The 12,130-nt window shown below is 40.6% G+C and overlaps 1 long non-coding RNA gene across 1 annotated transcript; it reads left to right on the top strand.

Moving 5' to 3' along the window:
- Nucleotides 1-1,533: 1,533 nt before the first annotated feature.
- Nucleotides 1,534-7,345, top strand: LOC123378366. The gene is made up of 3 exons (XR_006582570.1): nt 1,534-1,646; nt 5,088-5,181; nt 6,721-7,345. It is a non-coding gene; the product is annotated as an uncharacterized LOC123378366 (long non-coding RNA).
- The last annotated feature ends 4,785 nt before the right edge of the window (nt 7,346-12,130 follow it).

Here is a 12,130-nt window from a genome sequence, read left to right as displayed (position 1 = left end):
GTAGGAGCTCAAGGCTTTCTACAAATCAGGCCCTGCCAATGTGTCAAGTTGAGCACCCAAAAATTTAGGCAGGGAAATCACTAGCCTCTTTTGAAAATCCTGGTGTCAGTCTAGACACTTCTTCCCTTCATTCATTTATTTGTCATGAGTGAACTCAACTGCACAGAATAACCAAAACCCCAGGCGTTGAACCCTCTTGTTCTCTGGATTCAACACAGAGCTGCATAGCACTGTGTGGCTAAATTGCATTTCTAGTTTAATCCTTTGATTAAGAGTTACTGAATTTAATACAAAGCCTGTAATCTGGGATGGGAGGGAAACTATAAATCTGTTCAAATCAGCCCTCTGCAAACAAAGTTCATAGAATGAAATCTGAACATTGCAACATCATGTTGGGATGTCACCTCAGAAAATCTGATCTTTGACAGAGATGGGTAAGAGAATCCACCCCCAGATTGAAAGGAACAAGTGATCAGTCATTGTCCTTGACACCAGCCCTCTCATCATTTATACAACATCTCAAAAAAAGGAAGATTTCATTAATATTCATCCTTCATTTTCCTTTATTAAAATTCATCCCCCTAGTCATCTTTATAACCCCTCAGGCCACCCTAAATCAAATCCTCTCTCTCTCTCCTTAGTGTTTAAATCCTTCAAATACTTACTTAATTTGCTTTGTATGCGTCTGAAAGTGAGAATTTACTGGTATTAGCACTAATTTGGAAGAAGAAAATGTATGAGTAGCAACCCTTGTAGCATATTTGACAACCAAGCATTTATCTAATTATACAGTCACCTTCATTTTGGTATAAACTGGCAAATTCTCTTTCTGGGTTAGTAACTTCATTTAATCATCATGCTATGACAATTCATAGTTCAACCCTTCTTCTAACCCATGAATAAATGTGCTGTTGCAAAGTCAAGTTTGCAAATTGGTGACTAAGCTTCTGAGGTCTCTTTATAGCATGTACTAGATCAGTATAGCAAGCAAGTATACTGCAACAAAATATATTTTTCTGAAAACATTTAGTATAGATGCTACCACATTCATTTTACATTTCACATCATTTGATCTTAATAGTTTTCAAGCACAAAATTTTGACAGATATAAAAGGTCATTCTTTACTGGTACATAATTTTTAATTCTAACTGAAGAGAATTATAAAGCATCATGTTTATCACTTTTTTAATTTTATGGGCCATATAAAGATGAACAGTAAAAGCCTTTGTGTGTGTGTGTGTATATATATAAAATCCTTAAATGCACAGCTTCCAGTGTGGTCCCTCAGTCCTCTGAGGTCCCTCAATCCATATTCCTGATATGTTTGGGAGCCTGATTCTGCACTGAATTGCAACTCCATTTACTTCAGAGTGGTTGCAGAGTTGTAAATTAGGGCATAAGGCCCTCAAGCTGTATTTAACTCAGCACAGCCCCTACAACACAAATAGTCGATAATAGGACTCTTCACATGAGTGTAAAAAGCTGCAATGTTGTACCCACTGTCAGGAATGAGCTTTTTCAGCTGAGCCTGAGGACTAGCCAGCCCAGCCTCCAGGCACATTAATGAGCTCAGCTGGGTTGCAATATGCAGGCAGTTATAGCAGGTTCATCACCATAATAAGGGAGTGCCTTATGAGGTCTATATGTAAGTATATTAATAGGATCTCTGCTTTTTTTTTACTCTATTTTAATATTGTGGGAAAGCTAAGTTGAAGTGCACATTGCATTTTGTTCTGAAGATTCATGGGCATTCTGAGCTCTTGAAGTGAGTTTTGTAGTCATGAGACAGCTGCTGGCAAAACTCTGTTGCACACACTCATGAGTCTCACTCTTGTGGTTGGTAGATAGCTCCATTGCTCAAGTTGTTGTGGGAGGTTGTGGCTATGCAAAGTGAGATAGATGAGTTCTCAAGTAGTATAGTTGAAGCCACTGGATGGCTTTGAAGAGTAGGACTGAGAACTTTGAAGATTAGACTCAAAACCTTAAAGCTGACACCAGAGAGACAGTTCAGTGAGCAGAACACTGGGGTGAATATGTCCTCTTTGAACTATGTTGCTAATGAGGCAAACATCTGTTTTCTGAATCAATTGAAGCTCTTTCAAGTTGGCATATACTTTCTTTCCTGGGTTTGAAGAGCTGCCCTATAGTTTCAGGAAAATAGTCCACTTCCAAAACTGGCTTTTTATGAGAGTATTCAATCAATAGTGTGGCATGCTTATTTAATTCAATACACATACTGGTAGCACCAACCCCCAAAAGTATCTTCTCCCTTTTTAATTCAGTGGATCTAGAAAAAACACTTTGCAAGTAATCTGACATTTGGAGCGTCTCACGGCTTTTAATTTTGGCTGAGATTTTGTTTCCTATGTTTCTCTTCTGCACTGAGATCCAGAATATGTGTAATTACCAATACCACACACTCAGTCATTCCACTAAGCAGAAGGATGCAACAGTGCTGGGGGTTATTGTGAATCACAAATTGAATAAGTCAGAACTGCACCACATTGTTAAAAAAGGCGAATATAATTTGGGGATGTATTAACAGGAGTGTTGTATGTAAGACACGGGAGGTAATTGTTCCACTCTACTTGGCACCCGAGATGCTGCAGCTGGAGTGCTTTGTCCATTTCTGGGTGCCCCACACTCAGAAAGATGTGGACAAATTGGAGAAAGTGCAGAGGAGAGGAAAAAAATAATAGTTATTTAGAAAAATCTGACCTATGAGGAAAGGTTACCAAAAACTGGGTATGTTTCTTCTTGAGAAAAGACAACTGATGGGGGACCTGATAGTCTTCAGATATGTTAAATGCTGTTGTAAAGAGGATGGTGGTCAATTCTTTTCCCTGTCCACTGAAGGTAAAACAAAGTACTCTGCTTGATTTGCAGCAAGTGAGATTTTGGTTAGCTGTTAGGAAAAACTTTCTAACTAATAAAGATAGTTAAGTACTAGAATAGTCTTCCAAGGGAGGTTGTGGAATCCCCATCACTGGAGGTCTTTACAAAAAGGTTGGACAAACAACTGTCAGGGATGGTCTGGGTTTACTTGGTCCTGACTCAGAGCAGGGGCTTGGACTAGATATCTAAGGTCTCTTCCAGCCCATTTCTATGATTAACTTCAAAGTTAAGGCTGGCTTACACTAGGAACTTACATCAGTATAGCTATGTCTCTTGGATGTGAAAAATCCACACTGCTGAGAGACACAGCTATACCGACCTAACCCCTGGTGTAGACATCACTAGGTCACTAGAAGACTTCTTCCATAGACCTAGCTACTGCCTCTCAGGGAGGTGGATTACTTACAATGACAGGAAAACCTCTCCCAATGGTGTAGGTAACATCTACACTGAAGTGTTCCAGCAGCACAGCTGCAGTACTGCACCTGTGATGCTGTAGCATTTCAAATGTAGAAAAGCCCTAAGTAATTCCATTCTCTCCAGCAGTCAACTAACATTAACCCTATCCTACTATGTTATGGGTTTATTCTATTTTTGAAAAAGGTGAGGGGGAGAACAAATACAATGATGCACCTAAACTTTGTTATAATAATGGCCATGATTATTCTTACACTGTACACTACAGTGTTTATGCAAATCTGTAAAAATGGAAATATTGTAGTAATTCTGTCTTCAAGACAATTGCTGTAATAAAGTAGGATTTTTTTCATTGTTTTGAAGAAGCCCTGGCACTGCTGTAGACTTTGTTATGCATATCCTGTTTATAAAATAATCTCTTTTGGGATTGTCATAGAATTCTTTTGGGAAATGTTGGGTGGATGTAGATCCTTGTTTGCTAAATTAAATCATTAATTGACAATGGCTAAAGATTCTCTTGATGCAGGCACTTTGACACTTCTGTCATTTTCTAGTTCTAGCTTTGGGAAAGTGAGTGCACTCACTTATACAGGTGTGTTGCTTTGGCCTATGCTAAATTCCAGTTTTGTGTTTTTGTTGTTTTGCATTGCTTTTAATTTACTTATATGAGACCAATGTTTTTGTGTGTGTGTGTGTCAGGCTCGTTGGTCTTAATGCTATTGGGGCAGGATGGTCCAATGGGTAGGGTGCTAACCTAGCACATGGGAGGCTTTGGTCCTATTCCCTCCTTTACCACAGTTTCCTCTGTGACCTTGGGCATGTCACTTAGGCTATTAACTCCAATTGATTACATGGTGGATCTGGGCCTTAGTGTCTCTGGCCTGGCTTTTTAAATTCAGGGGGATAGCTCAGTGGTTTGAGCATTGGCCTGCTAAACCCAGGGTTAGTGAGTTCAATCCTTAAGGGGGCAATTTGGAGATTTAGTTGGGGATTGGTCCTGCTATGAGGTGGGGGTTGGACTAGATGACCTCCTGGTCCCTTCCAATCCTGATATTCTATTCTACAATTCAACAAAACTGAATCTTATCAGGCATGGAAAAAAAACAAACTATGGAGTCTACTGTGTCATAATCTGTCCATGGTCATGTTTATTTAAAACATGACCATGGACAGATTCTCAGACCACCTCTAACTCAGACCACATGTGATTGGTATCCTATCTCCTTTTGTCTTTTTATGAAAAAGACTATAAGCATCTGAGCTGGATCTTTGTCTAATTTGTTTATAAAGCACCAACAGTACTGTTGATGCTCAAATTATTAAGGGCACTGTAGCAATGCAGCACTGTTGGACTTTCCATTATAAACTGGAGTTCTCAGACAAGGAGGGGATTTTATTTGTAAAGTTCAGTCATATTTAATAAAAATATAATAGCAAAATACTCATAAATGTCAGCAAGTTAGCACGCTTATGCTCCAGCTCAAAAGCCTTTAAAGAAAAAATAAAGTATGCAGAGACAAATGTTCAGTCTAGTTGGGTTTGAATTTACAGCCAGGATTTTTATAGATGAAATACCATTTGAACAGAACAGTACAAAAAAGTTATTTTAAGGATTTTTCTATTTGAACTAAATAAAATATGTATGCAGGCAAGTTTCTGTGGAACAGAGGCAAGCATTCATTGAGGGCTGCTGCCTGTTTCCCTAAGCTCAGTAATACAGTAAGTAAAACTGCATGACTCACAGACCAAGATCTCTATTCATCAACATACTTAGTTACGTGGGTGTATCTTCACATTTACGGTGGCTCGCCAAGGCCAACTGTCTGTATAATCCATACAGCAATCATCAGCAAGGAGCCAAGAAAACTGTATCCTTTACACAAATACCTGGTTAGAGATTTCACATTATCTTGTCAAATACAGCAGAGGGAATTCCCTTATTAATGCCGTAGAAGGTAACTGCATACTAGAAATTTCCATCAGTGCAAAAGAACTAGAAACAAATAGGATTTAAGGCATAGCATGAAAGAACAGACCAATCACAGTCATGTTCATTCAAACACTGCTGTTCCCTAAAGACTAGTGCCTGTATATCCAATGATAGCTGTGCATGCCACTGAAGACTTTCTAGTGGTGGGTTAACATTCACCCCTCCCCACCCAAGTTCGTCATAGGCTTATAAGATTTAAATCTACTATTTCTAAAACCTAATTATGCTGGTTCAGGAAGTCACGTAGCATTACCAGTTGCTATCTAACATACTGTAGGACATTGATGAAGTACAGATGGGTTTATGGGAAGATTCTGTAGTTCATCACAGTTCGGGTAGACTTCAAGAGAACCATAAGAATAAAGATATAAATAAAAAGCAAGATTTTGTTTGCTTATATACAGTACTTAGAAAAACAGAAATGAAAAAATGGACTCTGCCTGGTTGCTGTTGCCTGAATGCAAGTTGATGCTTAATCTAGTAGAGAAATTGCTAATAACATTTCAACTTTGTGACAATATTATCCCAATAGTGTGAAGCCTTCTTTACTAGCCAAGAAGTGGCATCTACATAAATTAGGCTTGGCCTTTTAAGGGCTTATGCCCACCTGCCCAACTTTAATTATTTTATTTTTATTACAGTAGCACCTGGAGGCCACAACCATATTGGGGTTCCATTGCACCAGGCACTGTACAAACAATAAGCCAAGGGGTTTACAATCATCGTGTCAGACAAGACATAACAGGTGGGTGGAGCAAATGGAAGTGTGGGGGACAGAAAGGAGAACAGGGAAACTTTTCCCACAGATAACTGTGCAAAATTTAGAGGTAAAGAAGAGGTTTGTTAATGGAGGGAAATAAACAGTGGGCTGTCACTTCTCATTAAGGCCTCAATCCTGTGAAGTGCTTTGAGTCTTCAACTCTCATTGAAGTCACTGGGGCAGTTAAGGGCAATAAGCACAGTGCAGGAGTGTTCAACACTTAACTTAGTTGTCCTAAACTGCTAGTGTGCATATTCAAAGTACTGCTGCAACAGATTGTCCAGTGAAAGCAAATTCTCAAGCCTGTCTGAGAGCAAGTCATATGAATAGCAAGTTATGTCTTATGATCCATGTGTAAAAGTCTGTACTGTATCCATCATCCTGGTATCTGAATGCCATGTAACCATGGACAGTAGGGACCAAGTTCAAACTTGGAAGTGATTGTAGCTGCATTGCTTTCAGTAGAAATGTAACACCTTACATAAGCTTTGAATTTGATCCCAAGTTTCTAGCTAGTATTAATGTTTCAGACACATTTATTTCCTATTATCAGAACTTGGTAGGTAACCAAAAACATTTAGCTCAGCCTGCTGACCAGGTTCCTATGATATATCAATGAATGAATTCCAGATCATACTTAACTCCGCCCCCCGTCAGCTCAGCTTCACAGTAGCACATGTCGTGATGTAGAGGTGGCCCAAGGTTTTGCAGGAATCTCTGCCAACTAAGATATTTGGAACCTTGTGAACTCATCCATCCATGGACACACCATCCAGGAGCAAGAAGTGGAGCATACTGCAGATTTTTCTTTCTCCTTTTTATTTCCTAACATTTTATTTTCTCTTTTTCTGTTTGGTTCACCTTTTCCCAGCCTTCATTGTCTGGGTTTTCTCTCAGACAAACATTTTAATTAAATTTTAAAAATTATTATTAAACACTCTCCTCTTTTCAACAAACTATTTCTCTTCCTCCCATCTGCTTTGCCTTCAGTTCTCCTTTCACTTGATTGCCTCCTCTTCCTCCACCTCCCTCAATTTTGTCCATCTCCCTCAATTTTCTCCTACCCACCACTCCTACATCTCTCCTCCATTTCCCTTCTTTCTCCCTTTTCCCCTCCCCCACTCTTGTTTTAGCCTTTCATTTTTCCACTCTTTGTTTCTCTTTGCAGCATTTTTCTCACTCCAGATCTCTTTGCCCAATATTTTCCCACATCCCATTCATACCCACTCTAACCTTTGTGTAGTATGGGCGGCTGTCTCTCGCTCTGCAGAGCACAGGAATAGAGGAGCTGGAAGACGGCTGTAGGGATGGAAACAGAAAGCTATTGTCACTTTTGACACCTTACTAAACATGTGGTCATGGTTAAGAGTAACTCCCATAAAGGCACATGTTTAAAAAAAAGTAGGTGACGAATAGCTGAATTCCTGGAGGGTCTGCTCCTGAGCTGCTGCAAATTGGCGTAGTTCCATTTAAATTAATGGATCTGGGTTAACATTGGCTTGGTATCTGGCCCTTGGTCTGTTTTGTTGAGATTTTGCTTACTGGCTGACCATAAACAGTGGTTCCACAGATGAGTGCTGCCTGTGTTGTGTCTGTCCAAAACATGGTGCCTTGCTTTGACTCACATTCTTCTCTTTTACACTGGTGAAAATCCAGAGCAACTCCAGAGAATACAGTAGACTGTACTTCAGATTTATACTGGTGTAAGAGCAGAATCTGGCACTTGGTGTGCAGATAGCACAAGCAAAGGGGCCTAATGTCCCTGCAATTAGTGACAACTTCCATTAACTCCAGTGTGACTTGAAGTCAGTTTAGAGGGTCCAGCATCACCAGTTTTCAGCACTAACATTAGCTCTCACTGCTAATGATCAGTGTCTTGATATTGTGTGCATATCAACTTTTAAATTAGTATACCTTCCTTTAACTACCTTCAGAGCCAAAAAAGAAACATTTTAAAGAGACACTGTCAAGATTTTTGACCCATTCAAATAATTAATTAAAACATTTTTGAGTTGCATGTTTAGCTGTGTTATTCTTTTGACAACCAATCCTTGCAACAGCAGGACAAAATCATAACTGTGACTTCTAGGGCACTCCAGAAATAAACCAAGCTGTGTGTGCATATTCTCTCTAGCACAAGCATGCACGCACAGCTTTGTTTACTATAGGGCATAAGTCATGTTGTTTTTTAAATTCTTTTGACAACTGATCATTGCAAGGTATTTAAACCAGAAAAAAAAAACCATCTCTTCCTGTGTCCTAGGGTAAACAAAGTTCTGCATGCAGAAAAAACTATTGTTAAAGCAGCTCCATTTTGTAAGCAAAAACCTTGCAAGTATTCCCTTTAAAGTGGTTATTAAAAGGAGTGGTGAGAGAGCCACATATGTAATGCATTCAAGATCCATGTATTTGACCTCCAGGCTTGATTATTGAAACACATTTTGTCTAGCAATGAAGCCATGTACATTGAGAGAGCTCCATCAGGTACACTATGCAGCATCCTTTCTCTTTAGCAATACAGGTTGCAATGAACTAGGGCTCATGATTAAAAAAATTAATCGCGCTGTTAATAATAGAATACCATTTATTTAAATATTTTTGATGTTTTCTACATGTTCAAATATATTGATTTCAATTACAACACAATGCAAAGTGTACAGTGCTCACTTTATATTTATATTTGATTACAAATATTTGCACTGTAAAAAACAGTATTTTTAAATTCACCTAATACAAGTCCTGTAGTGCAATCTCTTTATCATGAAAGTTGAACTTACAAATGTAGAATTATGTATAAAAAAAACTGTGTTCAAAAATGTAAAACTTTAGAACCTACAAGTCCACACTCAGTCCTACTTCCTGTTCAGCCAATTGCTCAGACAAACAAGTTTGCTTACATTTGCAGACAATAATGCTGCCTGCTTCTTGTTCACTATGCCACTTGAAAGTGAGAACAGGCATTCTCACGGCACTGCTGTAGCTGGCATCGCAAGATATTTACATGCCAGATGCTCTAAAGATCCATATGTCCCTTCATGCTTCAACCACCATTCCAGAGGGGACACATCCATGCTGATGACAGGTTCTGCTTGACAACAATCCAAAGCAGTGCGGACCAACACGTGTTCATTTTCATCATTTAAGTCAGATGCCACCAGTAAATGGTTGATTTTCTTTTTTGGTGGTTCAGGTTCTGTAGTTTCTGCATTTGAGAGTTGCTCTTTTAAGACTTCTGACAGCATGCTCCACATCCCGTCCCTCTCAGATTTTGGAAGGCACTTCAGATTCTTAAACCTTGGGTCAAGTTCTGTAACTATCTTTAGAAATTTCACATTGGTATCTTCTTTGCATTTTGTCAAATTTGCAGTGAAAGTGTTCTTAAAACAAACATGGTCATCTTAAAGTGTTCTTAAAATGGTCGTCATCTGAGACTGCTATAACATGAAATATATGGCAGAATGCAGGTAATACAGAGTAAAAACTCCCCCCAAGGAGTTCAGTCACAAATTTAATTAATGCATTTTTAATGAACATCATCCGCATGGAAGCACGTCCTCATCTCAGTTTCAGGTGAACAGCATTATCTCCTATAAACTTAAATAAACTTGTTTCTATTAGCGATTGGCTGAACAAGTAGTAGTGGACTTGTAGGCTCTAAAGTTTACATTGTTTTGTGTTTTTGAGTGTAGTTATGTAACTAACTGCATTTGTAAGTTGCACTATGATAAAGAGATTGCACTACAGTACTTGTATGAGGTGAATTGAAAAATACTGTTTTTTACAGTGCAAATATAAAGTGAGCACTGTACACTTTGTATTCTGTGTTGTAATTGAAATCAATATATTTGAAAATGTAGAAAAACATCCAAAAATATTTAATAAATTGCATGGTTAAACAATAGAATAACAATTGAAATTAATTGTGATTAATTTTTTTAATCGCGATTATTTTGTGTTAATCCTGCGAGTTAACTGCAATTAATTGACAGCCCTACAATGAACACATCACCGGAGTACTCTGCTCCTGTCTGTACTGACTTCCATTTGCTACAGAGTTCAGATAAAGATTGCTGTCCTGATAGTCAAAGCCCTATCTATCTCCTCTCCCTCAGTGACCACAGCCTTCCACAACAACTGTGGTCCACTAGAATCGCACAATTTTTGACTAATGGGGGACTTTTTTTAACTTTAGCTTTTTCCTCAGTACATGTTCCACACACCGAAACATAGCATGCAGGCTAACCTACACTAACAAACAGCTATAAAGTAACCAAGCTATTTTTCTGGCTGGGCAGGAAGAAAGAGAGGTAATTGTTTCTATTATTGAATACTGGAGAGCCATTTAGATACTATTGCTATAGGGGCCATAAGTACTTAGCTAGAGAGAGTGCGAGTGTATGTGTCTCTGGGAAAAAGTGGTTTAGATATCAAAATGAAGCCAGTTGCCCTTTGTTTTTCATCTTAAGGGCAAAAAACTCTCAAAACTGCTTGGCAGGTCTCGATTCTGCTACCCTGTCCTCCCAACATGCACTTTAGCAGATGCGAAACAAGTGCAAAAAGGACAAATTATTAATAAAACTTATCTGTATATCAAAAATGCACACAATCCTGCAGCCAGTGAAGTTAATGCACAGGAGGGTTTGGGGGCGAAGGAAGTTGTGTTCAGCCCTGACTGCTGTTGAAGAAGGCTTTGAACCTGTAAACTCATATCTCGCCGTCAGAGTTCCAAACATATCAGAAGAGCTGAGTAGCAGAGTTGAGATGAACAAAGTAACTCAGGCCTTGTCTACACTACAAGACTATTTCGAATCTACTTAAGTCGAATTTGTGGATTCGACCTTATGAAGTCGAATTTGTGTATCCACAGTAAATACACTAATTCGAATTTCTGAGTCCACAGTAACGGGGCTGGCGTCGACTTTGGAAGCGGTGCACTGTGGGAAGCTATCCCACAGTTCCCGCAGTCCCCGCTGCCCATTGGAATGCTGGGTAGAGCTCCCAATGCCTCCTGGGGGAAAAATGTGTCGAGGGTGCTTTTGGGTAACTGTTGTCATTGAACCGTCAATCACGCCCTCCCTCCCTGAAAGCTCCGGCGGGAAATCTGTTCGCGCCCTTCTCTGGTCGGTTACAGCGCGGACGCCACAGCACTGCGAGCATGGAGCCCACTGCGATCATCGCTGCACTTATGGCCGTTGTCAACTCCTCGCACCTTATCGTCCACCTCTTCCACAGTCAGCTGCTGAGAAATCGGGCGAGGAGGCTCTGGCAGCGCGGTGAGGACAGGAATTCACAGAGTGGCGCAGACCTCTCACAAAGCAGGGTACGCCGCGCCGTGGAGATCATGGTGGCAATGGGTCAAGTTCATGGTGTGGAACGGCGATTCTGGGCCCGGGAAACAAGCACGGACTGGTGGGACCGCATAGTGCTGCAGGTCTGGGATGAATCACAGTGGCTGCGAAACTTCAGGATGCGTAAGGGCACTTTCCTTGAACTCTGTGACTTGCTGTCCCCTGCCCTGAAGCGCCAGGACACCCGGATGCGAGCAGCCCTGAGTGTGCAGAAGCGAGTGGCCATAGCCCTCTGGAAACTTGCAACGCCAGACAGCTACCGGTCAGTAGCAAACCACTTTGGCGTGGGCAAATCTACCGTGGGGGTTGCTGTGACTGAAGTAGCGCATGCAATCATTGAGCAACTTCTCTCAAAGGTAGTGACTCTCGGAAACGTCCAGGACATCATAGATGGCTTCGCCGCGATGGGATTCCCAAACTGCGGTGGGGCTATAGATGGGACTCACATCCCTATCCTGGCACCAGCCCACCAGGCCAGCGAGTACATTAACCGAAAGGGCTACTTTTCAATGGTGCTGCAAGCACTGGTAGACCATAGGGGACGTTTTACCAACATCTTCGTTGGGTGGGCGGGCAAGGTTCATGACGCGCGTGTGTTCAGGAACTCTGGTCTGTTTAGACGCCTCCAGGCAGGTACTTTCTTCCCGGACCACAAACTAACGGTTGGGGATGTGCAGATGCCTACAGTGATCCTCGGGGACCCAGCCTACCCGCTAATG

The sequence above is a fragment of the Mauremys mutica genome, chromosome 10 (assembly GCF_020497125.1).
Source record: "Mauremys mutica isolate MM-2020 ecotype Southern chromosome 10, ASM2049712v1, whole genome shotgun sequence".
NCBI lineage: Eukaryota > Metazoa > Chordata > Testudines > Geoemydidae > Mauremys > Mauremys mutica.
Note: the sequence above shows the minus strand (reverse complement) of the source record. Positions and strands in the feature narration are given on the sequence as shown.